We start from the raw sequence: 14,427 nt of genomic DNA on the forward strand, positions 1-14,427 counted from the left end.
CAGCAGTTCAGCTGAGACCCATTCTGGATGAGGAATCAGAGGCCTCCAGTCTGAGGAAACAAGACCAGCTGAGGATCCGGCGAGGTGAGGTGGCTGTGGCTTGTTCTGGTTTTCTGATCTTCCAGTTCAGCCCAATAGCTGACAGTGAAGGTGCAGAGGGGCCAAGATGTAGGCCAGCCCTCACACCCATGTGGTGGGTTAAACAAGCCAGAAATACCTCTTCCTCTGCTCACAATAAGGTGAAGTCTGTTTCCCACTCCTCTGCATCTAGGCTCTTTTCTCAATGCTTCTACTGATAGGATGTTCTAAAAGCTTCTGTTCTCTTGACTTAGAATGCTGGGTAAGGATGCCGGTCTCACCTATTAAAAGATGCAAAGCCTTGTGAAGAAATGAGAAAATTTAGTCAGTAGCTGGTGTCAACTGTCATTCCAAAGTGGTAAAGGTCACTGTGGACCCTGTAGCCAGCCATGGCCATGGGCAACACCAGGCATATTCAGCTGAGGAACCATCCAGTTGGTGTGCAAAGCCATTCATACTTGGCTGTTTTTAAACCATTCTAGTTTGGGAATTGTCTGTTATGCAGGAAAGCCAACAAATACATTATAAAAGGCCATGCTGGGGTTTCAACCCTGGTCTCCCACTATCAGGATCTGAACCTTTCAGAAGCAGTCTATGGTCCCAGAGCTTGAAAAAGATGCTCAAGCAGGGAACCTCCAGGAGACAGATGTCAGTGAATGCTGCCGTCTGTGTGATGGGCACCATTCCACATTAGTTCTCCAGGGCACTGATCTAAACGATTCATTTTAGAAGCAGCTACTGCTGGCTACCAGAGATGGGGGGATGCAGTACATGCTCTCTGGTCTCACGAAGCCTGAAATTTGGGAGATAAGTAGACAAAAGTGAGCCAGTAACCCCCGTGCATGCTGTTCATTCCAGGTCCTCTGCTCCAGTGTCTCCACCGTGGTCCAGACTATCAGCTGCCACTTCATTCCTCATTCACCTTCACCTTTGGATCTGCCCTAGATGGCTCATCTTGCCAAACTTCACACTGAAACCACTGCCAGTGATATCGTACGATGTGAGCTTTATGCAGTTGAGGGGCAATGTCTTTCCTGTCCTTGCGACTACTCTCTCTAGACTGAGTCAAATGCCTTGAGAGCTAATCATGTGCCTCCTTTTGCCATTCTTTTTTCTGCTATGGGTTGAAGAATTGGGAGGCTCTCTTCTGGACCATGCACTGGCCTTTCAAACTCTGAGTCAATTTAAACTTCCTCTCTTAGCTGGGCGGTGGTGGGGCACGACTTCAGTCCCAGCACTCGGGAGGCAGAGGCAGGCAGATCTCTGTGAGTCCCTTCTCTTCCTTCTCAGGTAATAACAGAAAGCAGACTAAGACAGTCTCCATCCAGAAACCAGGATGATTTCTTCTATGGAAAACCAGGCTTTGCCACTCCCATTTTTACCCACAACAACCTCCATTGGGGGTCTAGTAAGATCCAAGTTCTCATCCAGGCCTGGGAGTCCACATGACCAGCCCAGCGCCTGCCATTCTCTCATAGCCCACTGTTCCTGCACAGATAGATACCTAATCTGTTCCTCTCGCACACAGCTCTTTCCTGACCCTGGGCCTTTGCACATGCTGTTCTTCTGGCTGGATTCTCTTCCCCTGTGTTTCTGCAGGGTTGATGCTTTCTGATCCTGTGTGTCCACATGATGGCTTTTGCCCCACCCACAGAATGGGCACTCCGTAAGGTGAGGACTTTTCCCTTTCCAAAACATTTGCCATAGGCGGGTTCTGCATGTGCTCAAGGCCCAGTGGGCATTGACTGTTTGCATGTTTGCTTACAGACGACTACTGGGGTGACAAGTCCTTTATTTGCACATATGGTTCTGAGCCACATTGAGACGTGAGGCGTTTGCAGCCATTCTCCACCCCAGCCAAGTTCCCATGTGGCAGTCTGGAAAAGAGTACACTATGCAGTCTTCATAGTGTCTACATGTCCAAATACCGTTTGCTGAGAGCCTGAGAAGAAATGGAGCCCACAGATGTCACCAGAGCTCAGTCACCTTAGGGCCCTTGGCCCACCACTTGGCAAGACTCTTCCAGATCTGCAGACTTTCTGACCAAGTCTGAAAGCTCCTGTCTGCACAGAATGTGAGTAATGCTGAGAAGTCCCTTCTTCCAGCTCCAGTGGACACTGATGCATGCTGGGAAATTCAAACCTCAATCAAATGTGAACTTTTGCTTTTCCCTTTTCTCCACAGATGTGGGGTGGCCCAGCAGTCACTCAGCAGGTTTGACAGATATAGGTGATGGACGCCACTCCACACTCCTGATCCCACCCCACCCCGAGACAGCCAAAGCTGCTTCTTCATCACACAGGGACTCCTGTCCTGACACATTCCCGTAGGCTATGATGGTCTGTGAGCTGTGCTCCCTCGGGCAAGTCACTCAACCTCTCCAGTCTCAATCCCCCTTCCCCCAAAAAAGATCAAAAGGGGCTGGCATGGTGGTACACGCCCTCAGTCCCAGCACTTAGGAAGTAGAGGCAGGATCTCTGTGAGCTCAAGGCTAGTCTGGTCTACATAGTTCCAGGACAGCCAGGACTGTGTGGAGAAAACTTGTCTCAAGAAAGGAAGGGAGGGAGGGAGGGAGGGAGGGAGGGAGGGAGGGCCAGAGAGGTGAGAGCCCCTCCCCCAGTACCCACAGAGGACCTGAGAGCAGCCCCAGGCAGAGCGTCCTCAACAGATGCAGCTGCTTCTGTGGTGTGCACAGAGTCTAGCTGAGTAAATGTCTAAAAATATATTTTATTGGATTTTCCTTTAAAGCTTCAGAAGCGATACTCACCCCTGAAACACGCCAGTCAGCTGAGAGGGGATGGAAGACCTCGCAGCTCCCCAGATCCCCACTGCATGATGTTCCCCGGAAGAACGGCTTGGCCCTTTCTCCTTCCGGCTGAGCCTCTCGAGCATGCGCGTTCTCTTTTACTCTCGCGTCTCTCGAGTGTGCCCTTCGCTCACTTTTACTCTCACGTCTCTCGAGCGTGCGCGTTGTTCACTTTTACACGCATTTCCCCAGGTTAATGCAACAGACTGTTCCCCAGGGGCTGTGGAGCTCAGTGCATCCCTGCTGCTGCGGGGCCTCAGTCCTTCCCTGCTGCTGCTGCGGCACGTGGGCCGCCGTCTCAGTCCTTGCCTGCTCAGCAAAGCAGCCGGACCATTTCCTTCTCTACCACAGAGCCCCTAGAATGTGCTCACGGGTCAAAGGATGCAGTTTCAGTTTGGGTTTTTTAATGAAAGGGGTGGCTGTGTGAGTGTGTGTTGAATGATTCTGAATAGCTCTGAATTTATTTGGCTGCCTCCAGGAAGGCTCAGATGACCTTGATAGCAGACAGGACACCCATTCCTGTTCGTTGTTGATCTTTTCCTTTTTCTGTCTCCCTTCCTTCCTTCCTTCCTTCCTTCCTTCCTTCCTTCCTTCCTTCCTTCCTTCCTTCCTTCCTTCCTTCCTTCCTTCCCCTGAGATTAAAGGGTTGTGCTGCCACACCATCTTTTTCTCTTTGCCACACTGGGGATTAACCAGGGCTAGTAAGCACTCTGGAATTGAACTATCCTTCACCCTCTTCTTACCTTAATTTTGAGGTAGGGTTCTAGTAAGTTTCCCAGACTGGCCTTCAACTCACTGTGCAAGCCCAGGCAGGCCTTGAACTCATGATCCTCCTGGTTCAGCTTCCTGAATCTATGGATGGCAGGTATTGTTCCTGTTAATAGTAAGAATGTGGTTCATCCTCAAAGAAAGTGTGCTCACCTCTTGTCCTAGCTAGAATTTTAGAGGTGAAGGCAGGATGACCAGAAAAGCCCAAGTCACCCTTGGGTACATAGAGAGTTCAAGGCTGGGCCACATGAGACCTGTCAAAAAAACCAAAAGGACAGATGATGTTAGCAGAGGTAGGGAGGGAGTGGCGAGGCCCAGTCCTGGCTGGGGTAGTGCCCCTGCTAAGGACACGTGACATTCCTTAGTGCCAGCTGTAGCTAGAGTTTTCCTGCCTTGCCCACAGTCAGAACAAATCTCTGTCACCCACCAGTCCCACAGCTGCTCAGACCCAACCAAGTAAACACAGAGACTTATTTTGCTTACAAACTGTATGGCCGTGGCAGGCTTCTTGCTAACTGTTCTTATAGCTTAAATTAATCCATTTCCATAAATCTATACCTTGCCACGTGGCTTGTGGCTTACCGGCATCTTCACATGCTGCTGGTCATGGCGGCTGACAGTGTCTCTCTGCCTCAGCCTTCCACTTCCCAGAATTCTCCTCTCTCCTTGTCCCACCTACTTCCTGTCTGGCCACTGGCCAATCAGTGTTTTATTTATTGACCAATCAGAGCAATTTGACATACAGACCATCCCACAGCAGCCAGCTTCCTCTTAGGATGCAGAGGAAGGGTTGCTGGCTCATCACGGCCCTGGAGGAGGGCGCTCACTGCGAGTTAGCGGGGCAGAGGCCGTCGTTTTGGCAGTCTTGGTACACCTCAACTCAAGCAGGCTTCTTCACCCCATGCCCTCACCCGCACTGCCTTCTGACAGCCTCCTCTCCCCGGTTTGGCCACCTAAAGCCTGGGCCAGTGAGGTGACTCTTCAGATAAAGGCGTTGCCAGCTATCCTGATGACCTAAGTTCGATTCCTGGGGTCCACATGGTGGAGGGAAAGAACTGACTATGACCTGTACAATGTGTATTGTGAATGGGCTTATATGCCCATATATTCTCTCTCACACAAATAAACACATGTAATGGATGGATGGATGGATGGATGGATGGATGGATGGATGGATGGATGGATGAATGGATGAGATGGCTTGTCCTGACACTCTCTTGGAGCCTGGCTCTGCAGAACGTAACCTTGACTTCTGTTCCCAGTCCACCTGGCTTGCTCACTCTTTCCCCAGCTCTGTCTTCCAGTCTCAGCTCATGGAGTGCAGGATGCCTGGGTGGGCCTGTCTCCTGGAGACCTCCTTACCCACGAAGCATCTAAAGTTAGGTGTGGTGGTGCACACCTGAAATTCTAGCACTCAGGAGGTGGGAGCAGGGAATTCCGACTCAGAAGTCAGTCTGAGCTACCTAGAGAGACACTGTCGCAAAATGAAACCAAAGCAAACCAAAAACCATCCAGGTTTTTATTGCAGCACTTCACTATCTCTGAAATGACCTTAAACTGAACCCTCTAATTCCCAGGCTCTGAGTGTCCCCAGGCAATGTGGTGCAGACTTTAGGAGGCCTTGTCTCTTCTCATTAAAAAAAAATATATTTTAATCATATTCTTTCCCTCCCCCCAGATCCTCCCAGATCCGCCCTGCCTCCTTGCAACCCTGCTCCAGGATCTCTTGTGGACTAGGCTGGTCTCACACTCTCTGTGAAGCCAAAATGACCTAAGTGCTGGGATGACAAGTGTGCATCTCCACCTGGGCTATTTTGACCTGGGGATGGAGCCCCGACTTCCACACTAGGCTAACACACTGCTGCCTGTCAGTCCATCTCCCCACCCTCGGCTCCATTCCTGCTCTCAACGGTGCCTGGATTACAGCCGATGCTCAGCATGTTCCATAAGCAAAGGGGAAAGTGTCCCACGCTGCCTTGAGAATAGGTCAGGGGTGAGGTGTGAGCTCCAGGTTGCTGTGTCTCCACAACGTTGTCACAATTCCCCTTGCAACATCAGGGTTGCTTCACTAAGAGTCCGTCACTTCAAAGTCAGAAGTGTCCCTGGGGAAGAGAGTGGCATGGCTTTAGGAGATAAAAATGCACGTGCCCCTTCACCAGGCAGCCAAGGGCAGTCAAACCAATTGGGTGGGCCTGGACAGGCTGAGTCCACACGGGGCCTGGCCACCTTCTCTTGAGTCCTGTCAAGTCAGGTCAGCCTCCTGGCGTCAGCACAGGGCCAGTGACCCAAAGTGACGCACCTAATCCTGCCTGAGCCGTTTCTTGATCTCCTGGTCTCCACGCTGGGTACTCCAACTGTACTCCGCACGCTCTCCAGCCGGCCACTCATTCAGCAATTATCTATTGAATACATGCCATATGTGCCGGGCAAGATGGGGGTCATGGGGGTGCAGTGGTGACCCTAAAGCCCTTCACCCCCAGTTCTCATGGCACCCCAAAGATGTCCACATTATGTTCCAGGAACCTGTATGTCAGCTCTATGGCAAAGGGACTTTGCAGTGGTGGGTAAGTCAGGAGCTTAGAGATTGTGCTTCATCATCTAAGTGGACTAATGTAACCACAAGGGTTCTTACAGGAAAAAAGAGGTAGACTCCAGTTTCAGGAGATCCAACACCCTCTTCTGAACGCCTCAGATACTAGGCATGCATGTGGTACACATATATACATGCAGCCAAAATGACCACACATATAAAAAATCTAAAATATTTATTTTTATTTTATGTGCATTGGTGTTTTGACTGCATGTATGTCTGCGTGAGGGTGTTGGATCCCCTAGACCCATAGTTACAAACAGTTGTGAGCTGTCATGTGGGTACTGGGAATTCAATCCGACCAAGTCCTCCAGAAGAGCGGCCAGTGTTCTTAACTGCTAAACTGTCTTTCCAGCCTCTAAAGCTAAAAAATTTTAAAAATAATTTCAAAACATCCACAGCAGGCATTTTGCAAAGGCAGGCCTGTGGTGGTTTGAAAGAAAACAGCCCCTAAAAGAAGTGGCACTATTAGGAGGTGTGGCTTTCTTGGAGGAAGTGTGTCATTGTGGGGGTGTCCTTTGAGGTCTCTTATGCCATGCCCAGTGTGGCACAGAATTGCTTCTTTTGCCTGCAGATAAAGATGTAGAGCTTTTGGCCGGGCAGTGGTGGTGCACACCTTTAATCCCAGCACTCAGGAGGCAGAGGCAGGTGGATCTCTGTGAGTTCAAGGCCAGCCTGGTCTACAGAGAGAGTTCCCAGACACCAGGGTTACACACAAAGAAACCCTGTCTCAAAAAACAAAACAAAAATGGTGCTCTTCCAGCACCATGTCTGCCTGAATGCCACCATGCTCCCTGCTATGAAGATAATGGACTAAACCTCTGAAACTGTAAGCCAGCCCCTTTAAACATCTTCCTTTTTAAGAGCTGCCATGGCCCATGATGGCTCTTCACAGCAATAGAAACCCTGACTAGACAGGTCCTCTGGGCACACAGCCAAGTACAGCCACACAGGTTGTAAACCCATCAAACTGACCCTGAATCCCACCAAGATCAGCTGGATACAGTGGTCTACTTAAAGGAAGAAGCAGAGCCAAAAGGGCCTTAGAGAGTGCATGAGGATGACGTCATCCAGTCTAGGGTGACGAACGCTCCTGGAGGAGGGGTGTGCTTGTGACATAACTGGGTCATGCCCAGACGAGTGGGCATGGAAGAGAGGAAGACACTTCTGGAAGGAGTGTCTTTTTCTCCTGTGAGCCTCTTCCTCCACCCCCTCTAGTAAGACTTCCAAAATCTTCCTGATCTGGCTTCCCACCTTCCTTCTCTGATGGTGATGCCACCTTGTGGATGTCTGTCAGTCTTCTCCATTTTCCCATCAATGCCCTTGCTCCATTCCAAGAGCAACCCATCACTCCGCCCCTTCCTGAACACCTGGGTTCTGCAGTGCTCTGCATTTGACTCTTAACCACTGACCCTCACTGTCAGCTCATTCCCATCTTATGGGTGTGGAGACTGAGGCTCAGAGATATTAAGCAATGATCATCAAGCACTGTTCCACAATGTTGGCATCCTATGGTGTTGGCCCCAGAGTCCCTCTGCACCCGCTATCCAGACTCCAATCCCACCGCATCCCAGGGTCTCCTGACTGGAGTTAGTGTGTTTCCTCCTGCATGCTTTTTCTGCAAACTGACTTAAACCAAAATCATAGTGATAATCATTATTATTGCTGTTGGTGCTAATTTGGACAGGGTCTTGCTGTATACAGGCTGGTCTTGAACTCTGTCCTCTTGTGTTGGTCGTCTCAGTACAGGGATGACAACCACATGACACCATGGCCAACCAACAAAATCTTCTGAATGGACTTCTTATAGAGGCCTTCTCTGTAGCCATAGGAGAAAATAATTGCAGGGACCAGGAAGATGAAATGATGCTACAGATTCCCACAGTAGTGCCTGCTGCCAATCCAGCACTTAGGAGACTGAGGCAGGAGGATTACAAGTTCAAGGCAGCCTAGGTCATACAGTGAATTCAAGGCTAACTAGCCTACACTACATCATACATACATACATACATACATGCATGCATACATACATTTTTGAAACCCTGTCACAAAAATGACCCCTTAAAAAGCTGGGTGTAGTAGCATACACTCATAATCCCATTATTTTTGAGAGGTGGTGATGGGTCTGAGGAGTTCAGGGTCAGCCTTGACTATGTAATGAGTTTGAGGCCAGTCTCAAAACGAAAACAAAAATGGAACAGAGTGGAACAGAACACACCAACAATGAAGGTGGATGAGTGATGGTTGCACTTTGTGAACTCCTCAGACCCAGATGGAGAACCCTAACAAAGTCGCCTCCTTTGAGTCTGCTGGCTTGCAAAGAAGGCAGAACAGAGGTGTGTGTGTGTGGGTCTTCTCCAAGGTTTTACACGGGCTGAGAGTGAGACCACCACTCCAGTCTAGTCCCTGAACAAGAGGCCTTAGCACCGTGGGGCACAGTAACTCAGGCCACTGAAGAACCTCTGACCCGAGGCATCTGGAGTAAGTTGTAGGCAAATCAGCATGGAAAATGTGTCTTCCCTCCAGAGGAAAATCAGGAGTGACATTTGACTTTCAAAAGCATTTGTATAGCCAGGCTGGGAAAATGGCTACTTGACTTTCTCTTTGCTGCTCTGGCTCGTCCCTCCTTTTCCTTTTTTTTTTTTCTTGTTTGTTTGTTTTTTGTTTTGGTTTTTTTGTTTGTTTGTTTTGGTTTTTTGTTGTTCGTTTTTTTGTTTGTTTGTTTGTTTTTTGTTTTTCTGAGACAGGGTTTCTCTGTGTAGCTTTGCACCTTTCCTGGATCTCGCTTTGTAGACCAGGCTGGCCTTGAACTCACGAAGATCCGCCTTACTCTGCCTCCCAAGTCCCAGCACTTGGTTTTGGTTTTTTCATGACAGGGTTTCTCTGTGCTCTGGCTGTACTGGAACTTGCTCTGTAGACCAGGCTGAGCAGAGCATGCAGCCGCACATGGTAGCAGCACTTGAGAGGTTGAGGATTGTCATGAGTTCCAGGGCAACCTGGGCTACATGGTGAGACCCTGTCTCAAAAACATAAAGTCATGCATGGTGTGGTCCATGCCTGTAATCTCAGAACTGGGGAGGTAGACACAGGATGATCAGGAGTTCAAGGTCATCATCAGTTCATAACTCAGTGAGTTAGAGGCCAACCTGAGATACATGGAACTTGGTCTCAAAAAATAAAAATAAAATAAAAGAGAGGGGGTTTGCTAGACCATGGATGATTGTGATTTGGGTGAACCAGCGATGTTACTTCTATTTGGGCCGCTGTGCCAACTATGTTATAAATATTGGTATTTGCACAGTGCATGTTCTTGCCCGTCCTTGGTTTGCCTTTTGTAACCACCATTCTGACATGTATCAGGGAAGTCCCACTGTGGTTTGATTGTGCATTTCCCTGATAAATGACATGGGACAGCTTTTCATGAATCTGGTCACTTGTGTCTTTTTGTCTACTTTGCTGCCACTGTTATTATTGTTTGTTGTTAGCTGGTGTGATGTAGAAGTTCCTGATTTTTTTTAATATTACCCTTTGGGGTAGTTCCCTGTGATCATCAACTTGACAAAGACTAGAGTCATCTGATGAGGGATTGCTCAGGTTAGATTGACCTGTGGCGTGTCTGTGGGAGTCGTCTTTATTGTCCCTTGATATAGGAGAGTCTACCCCACTATGGCCAGCACCATTCCCTGGGCAGGAGGTCCTCGGCTGTGTAAGAAAGCTAGCTAGCCGTGATCCATCTAGCAAGGCAGCAAGCAGTGTTCCTTCATGGCTTCTGCCTCAAATTTCTGCTTGAGTTCCTGCTCTGACTGCCCTCAGTGTTGGACTGTGACCCGAAGTGTAAGCCAAATAAACCCTTGCCTTCCCATGTTGCTTTTGGTTCGGGTGGTTTATCATACAACAGAAAAGGAAAGAAACAGCCTCTTATTAGACATGTGGTTCATGATCATTTTCTCCCACTCTGGAGGTTGTATTTTTTACCGTTCATCATTCCCTTTATTGTGCTGATTGGTAAATAAAGTTTTATTGGGACAGACCTGATTACCCATGCGTGTCCAAGCTTGCTTCTGATCTACCTCAGCTACTTTACTAGCACAGACATGGCACAAACAGTCTGTCCCTCTGCTACACAGAAAGCTTGCCAGCTCCTGCCATCCCCGCTGGGGCAGCAGGGAGCTGAGGTCAGGCATTGCATTGGTGGCAGAAGCAGCAGGGTAAAGGTGACACTGAGCCAGGTGTAGTGGTGCGTGTGTGCAGTCCTGGTGCTCAGGAGGTTCAAGATCAGGAGTTTAAGGCCAGCCTGGGCTATGGAGTGAGAACCCTGTTTCAAGACACCATGAGCTGGGAAACAGCTCAGTGGTAGAGCACTCCCCAAATGTGAGGCCCTGGGTTCGTCTCCAGTACCACAAGAAGAAAGAAACTTACAGTGGGTAGAAGAGGAGGAGGAAGGAGAGAAAGGGAGGGGATATGTCCAACCATTACGAGGACCTCCACTGGCACCAGTGATGATCCTTCCTGTGGGTTCCTGTTCTGTGGTGACCAAACTTCCATGGCACACACCTGATGGAATCTGATGTCAGCACTGGAGTTCCTACATGGCTGAACCTGGGGCTGCATCCCTTCTAGTCATGAGATACATCAGAGCATCTGAAGTGGAAGCGGACACACAGCTGATACCATGAGTCTGTTCCTCAGTCCCGGCTCCTCTCACAGTGACTGTGAGCTGCATCTTGTCCGCAGGGAGAGAAGGCAACAGAGTTACTGCCCATGAGAGGGTACTGAGCAACTCCAAAGCCACAATGCATGGAACCCTCTAGAAAAGGCCTCCTAGTCAAGAAGTAGGTCAGCCTCTGAGCCAAGAGCTATGACCTGGCATCCTCTTGCTTTGCTGCCAGACCATGGACCTGGTGCTCTTTCAGCTGGAGTCCCAAAGGCTTCGTGGAGACAGGAGATAGGTGGCTCAACAAGGGACCGGCTATTATGTGACCTCAGCTACTACCGCAGCAATATGAGTGACAGTTACATGCTTTAACTAGAGTATTCAAGACTACCGAGTCTCAGGCTGGAGAGATGGCTCAGCAGTTAAGAGTGTTGGCTGCTCTTCCAGAGGTCCTGAGTTCAATTCCCAGCACCCACATGGTGGCTCACAATCATCTATAACTATGGTCTCATGGGATCTGATGCCCTCTTCTGGTGTGCAGACATACATGTTGACAAACACTCATATACATAAAATAAATAAGTAAATCTTAAAAAAGAAAAAGTCTCCTCATATTGTTTGCCTGGAGTCAGGAGACCTACCCCCGTCAGCTCCTTCTCATTGCCTCCCTGGAGTGTGTGTGCAGCTCAAGGTTGGAACTGCTCTTGCCTTCCTTCCCTCTGGAGGAACTGAAGCAGAGAAGTAAGACTTATCTGCATTAACACAGCTAGCAGGGCCTCAGCACTATCCTGTATGATGCTCTACTTAAAACAGACCTTCCTTTACAAAAGAGCACATTTTCTCTTTTTAGTGAATATAGATTCTTTTCCCACATAATCCTGGTTTTGGTTTCCCCTCCCTCTGCTCTTCTCATTTCCTCCCCATCCTCCCTCCTATCCAGACCAACTCTCTTTCTGTCTCTCATTAGAAAAGAACAGGCTTCTAAGAGGTAATCATAAAATATAATAAAGTAAAACAAAGACTGTCACATTGAAGTTGGACAAGACAAACCAACAGAAGGACAAGATCCCAGAAGGATGGGCAAAATCAGAGACACACGCACTCACACACTCAGGCGTGCCATGAGAGTACTAGACTGGAAGCCGTGATATATACACAGAGGACCTGGTGCAGACCCAAGTCAGCCCTGTGCATGCTGCCTCAGTTTGTGAGTGCATATGAGCTTTGCTCACGCTGATTTAGAGGGCCTTGCTCTCTTAGTGTCCTCTGTCCCCTCTGTCTCTTACACTCTTTCTGCCTCCTTTTCCACGGGGTTACCTGACCTCTGAGGGGAGGAATTTGATGGAAACATCCCATTTAGAGCTGTGTGTTCCAAGGTCTGTCTCTCTCTCTCTGTCTCTCTCTGTCTCTCTGTCTCTCTCTCTCTCTCTCTCTCTCTCGTGTGTGTGTGTGTGTGTGTGTGTGTGTGTGTAATGTCTGACTGTGGGTCTCTGTATTTGTTCCCATCTGCTGCAGGAAGAAGCTTCTCTGATGATGCCTGAGCAAGGCATCCATGAGTAGAACAGAATGTCATTAGGAATCATTTTATTGCTACATTCTTTTAGTAGAATAGTAGTATTTGATTTTACTCTGGGTCTCTGGGCTGTGTAGTTTCAGGTTCTTAATCACCAAGCAGTGTCAGGGATGGCTTCCATTTCATGGAGTGGTCTTAGTCAAATGCAGTATTGTTGGTTACTCTCACACGCACTATTGGTTACGCCATTGCACTAGCATGTCCTGCATGCAGGACACCACTGAAGATCAAAGGGTTTGTGGCTGGTCAGTGTTTATGCTTCTCCTTTGGTGGTGTGCAGAGTGCCTTCCTGTACCAAGACACTAGAACATAGGGGTGAAGGCACTATGTAGGCACCAGCTTGACATCTTCATGCTCAGTGAGTTGTGTGGGTGTTGTCTTCAGCAGATGGTTGTGGAGAACCACCTATTGTCTTAGCAACAGCCTGGATTGTTTGGGGCTCCCATGATATCCCTCTGGCCAACAACTCAATTGGATGTAGCCCAATCCCAGTATTGGAAGCTTCATTTAGTGACAAGAGATGTCCACTTGGGGCTCTGTCTCCCCCACTATTTGGCAATTCATTTGGATCACCCTCATGTATCAAACCTCATAATATATATACACACACATATATGGAAGTTTCTATTGTATAAGTTTGCATTCTAGCCCTCAAATTCTTCTTAATTTTAGCTATCTCTCCCCATATTCCCCACTTCAACCTCCTCTCCTCAGCCCCTCCCCATTAAGCCTGCCATTCCAGCCACTTCTTCATCCATTCATAATTATCTACTCTATTTCCCTTTTTAAAAAGTGTATTTTTTGAATTTGAAGGTTGGAAAGTAGAAACTTTGCATGCCTCTCCAAAGGCTATGAACAAATTTGTGTCCCTGTCCTATGTTTCACCTCCACTTCCACAAGTAAAATTTAGTCATTCAGTGGCCAGTCACATTTAGTCAAAGCATGCCAATAGGGAGATATATTCACACCTCCCCGTTCTTTGTGTGGTTCTGAGACGTGCTTTTCTCGCCTAATGAAGTTCTAAGATTAGTCCTTGCTGCCTTTGCACCACTGTATAGAATTCCATTATATAAAGAACATGCCACTTATTGAAGCAACATTCTACCGAGGGGGGTCTAGGTTATTCTCAATCTTCTACTTTTGAACACAACATTGCCAAGGGCTAGGGATGTAACTCAGATGAGAATGTTTGCCTTTCACCTGTAAGGTCCTGGGTTTCACTCCAGTCCCTTCACCGTGTTGCACAGAATAACACTGTACATAAATACTTGCAAGCTCCATTTGACTGACAGGGATCTAGGGCTGGGCAGCAGACCAGCTAAAACACAGTTTCTGCATTTGTCATTTGGGCAGATATTAGCAAAGAGACTGGGTACCCAGCCCAGCCCAGATCTCCAAACCCCACTTCCTGAGAGGACTGGATCCAATGAATCCAGCCAGGAAAAAGAGAGACCTCCTCTCCTCTCTGGCTGTCTCTGGTCCCCAGCTGAATTATCGTGACAATCATTGTCTTAGGCACACACTGTGGGATCTGGAGTTAAGAACATGAATTGTTCTTACTGAGGACCTAAGTTCAGTCCCCAGCATCCAGGTGGTTCATAACCTCTTGTAACTCCAGCTACAGGAGGTAAGAGCACATTCTTCTGACTTCTATGTGGGCACCTGCACATACCCACATATATGCACATAAATAAAGATTAAAAACTTACACACACACACACACACACACACACACACACACACACAGTGAAATAATTTGTATCCCAGAGAAGGGAAGCCCTCAGCCCCCTGTCAGCCTCCAGGGATGATGATTAAACTAGGGAGGAGATCATTCTCAGGACACCCAACCCCTAAGCTGAGCCCCTGACTGAAGAGGGTCTCTGAGGCAGCCATTTCTTCCCTCACACAGGGTTTCATGTGCATAGTTGAGGTAAACTTTCCCTATGTGGTCAGTGTAT

The 14,427-nt window shown here is 48.4% G+C and overlaps 1 long non-coding RNA gene across 3 annotated transcripts; it reads left to right on the plus strand.

Moving 5' to 3' along the window:
- Positions 1-42: 42 nt before the first annotated feature.
- LOC114707332 lies at positions 43-2,573 on the plus strand. Of its 3 annotated transcripts, none has more exons than XR_005090383.1 (5): positions 43-84; positions 937-1,078; positions 1,607-1,749; positions 1,846-2,152; positions 2,263-2,573. It is a non-coding gene; the product is annotated as an uncharacterized LOC114707332 (long non-coding RNA). The 3 variants fall into 3 exon arrangements; XR_005090384.1 differs by having other exon boundaries at positions 1,678-1,749; XR_003736634.2 differs by having other exon boundaries at positions 937-1,749.
- Positions 2,574-14,427: the final 11,854 nt, after the last annotated feature.

Source organism: Peromyscus leucopus, chromosome 8b (assembly GCF_004664715.2).
Source record: "Peromyscus leucopus breed LL Stock chromosome 8b, UCI_PerLeu_2.1, whole genome shotgun sequence".
Lineage (NCBI taxonomy): Eukaryota > Metazoa > Chordata > Mammalia > Rodentia > Cricetidae > Peromyscus > Peromyscus leucopus.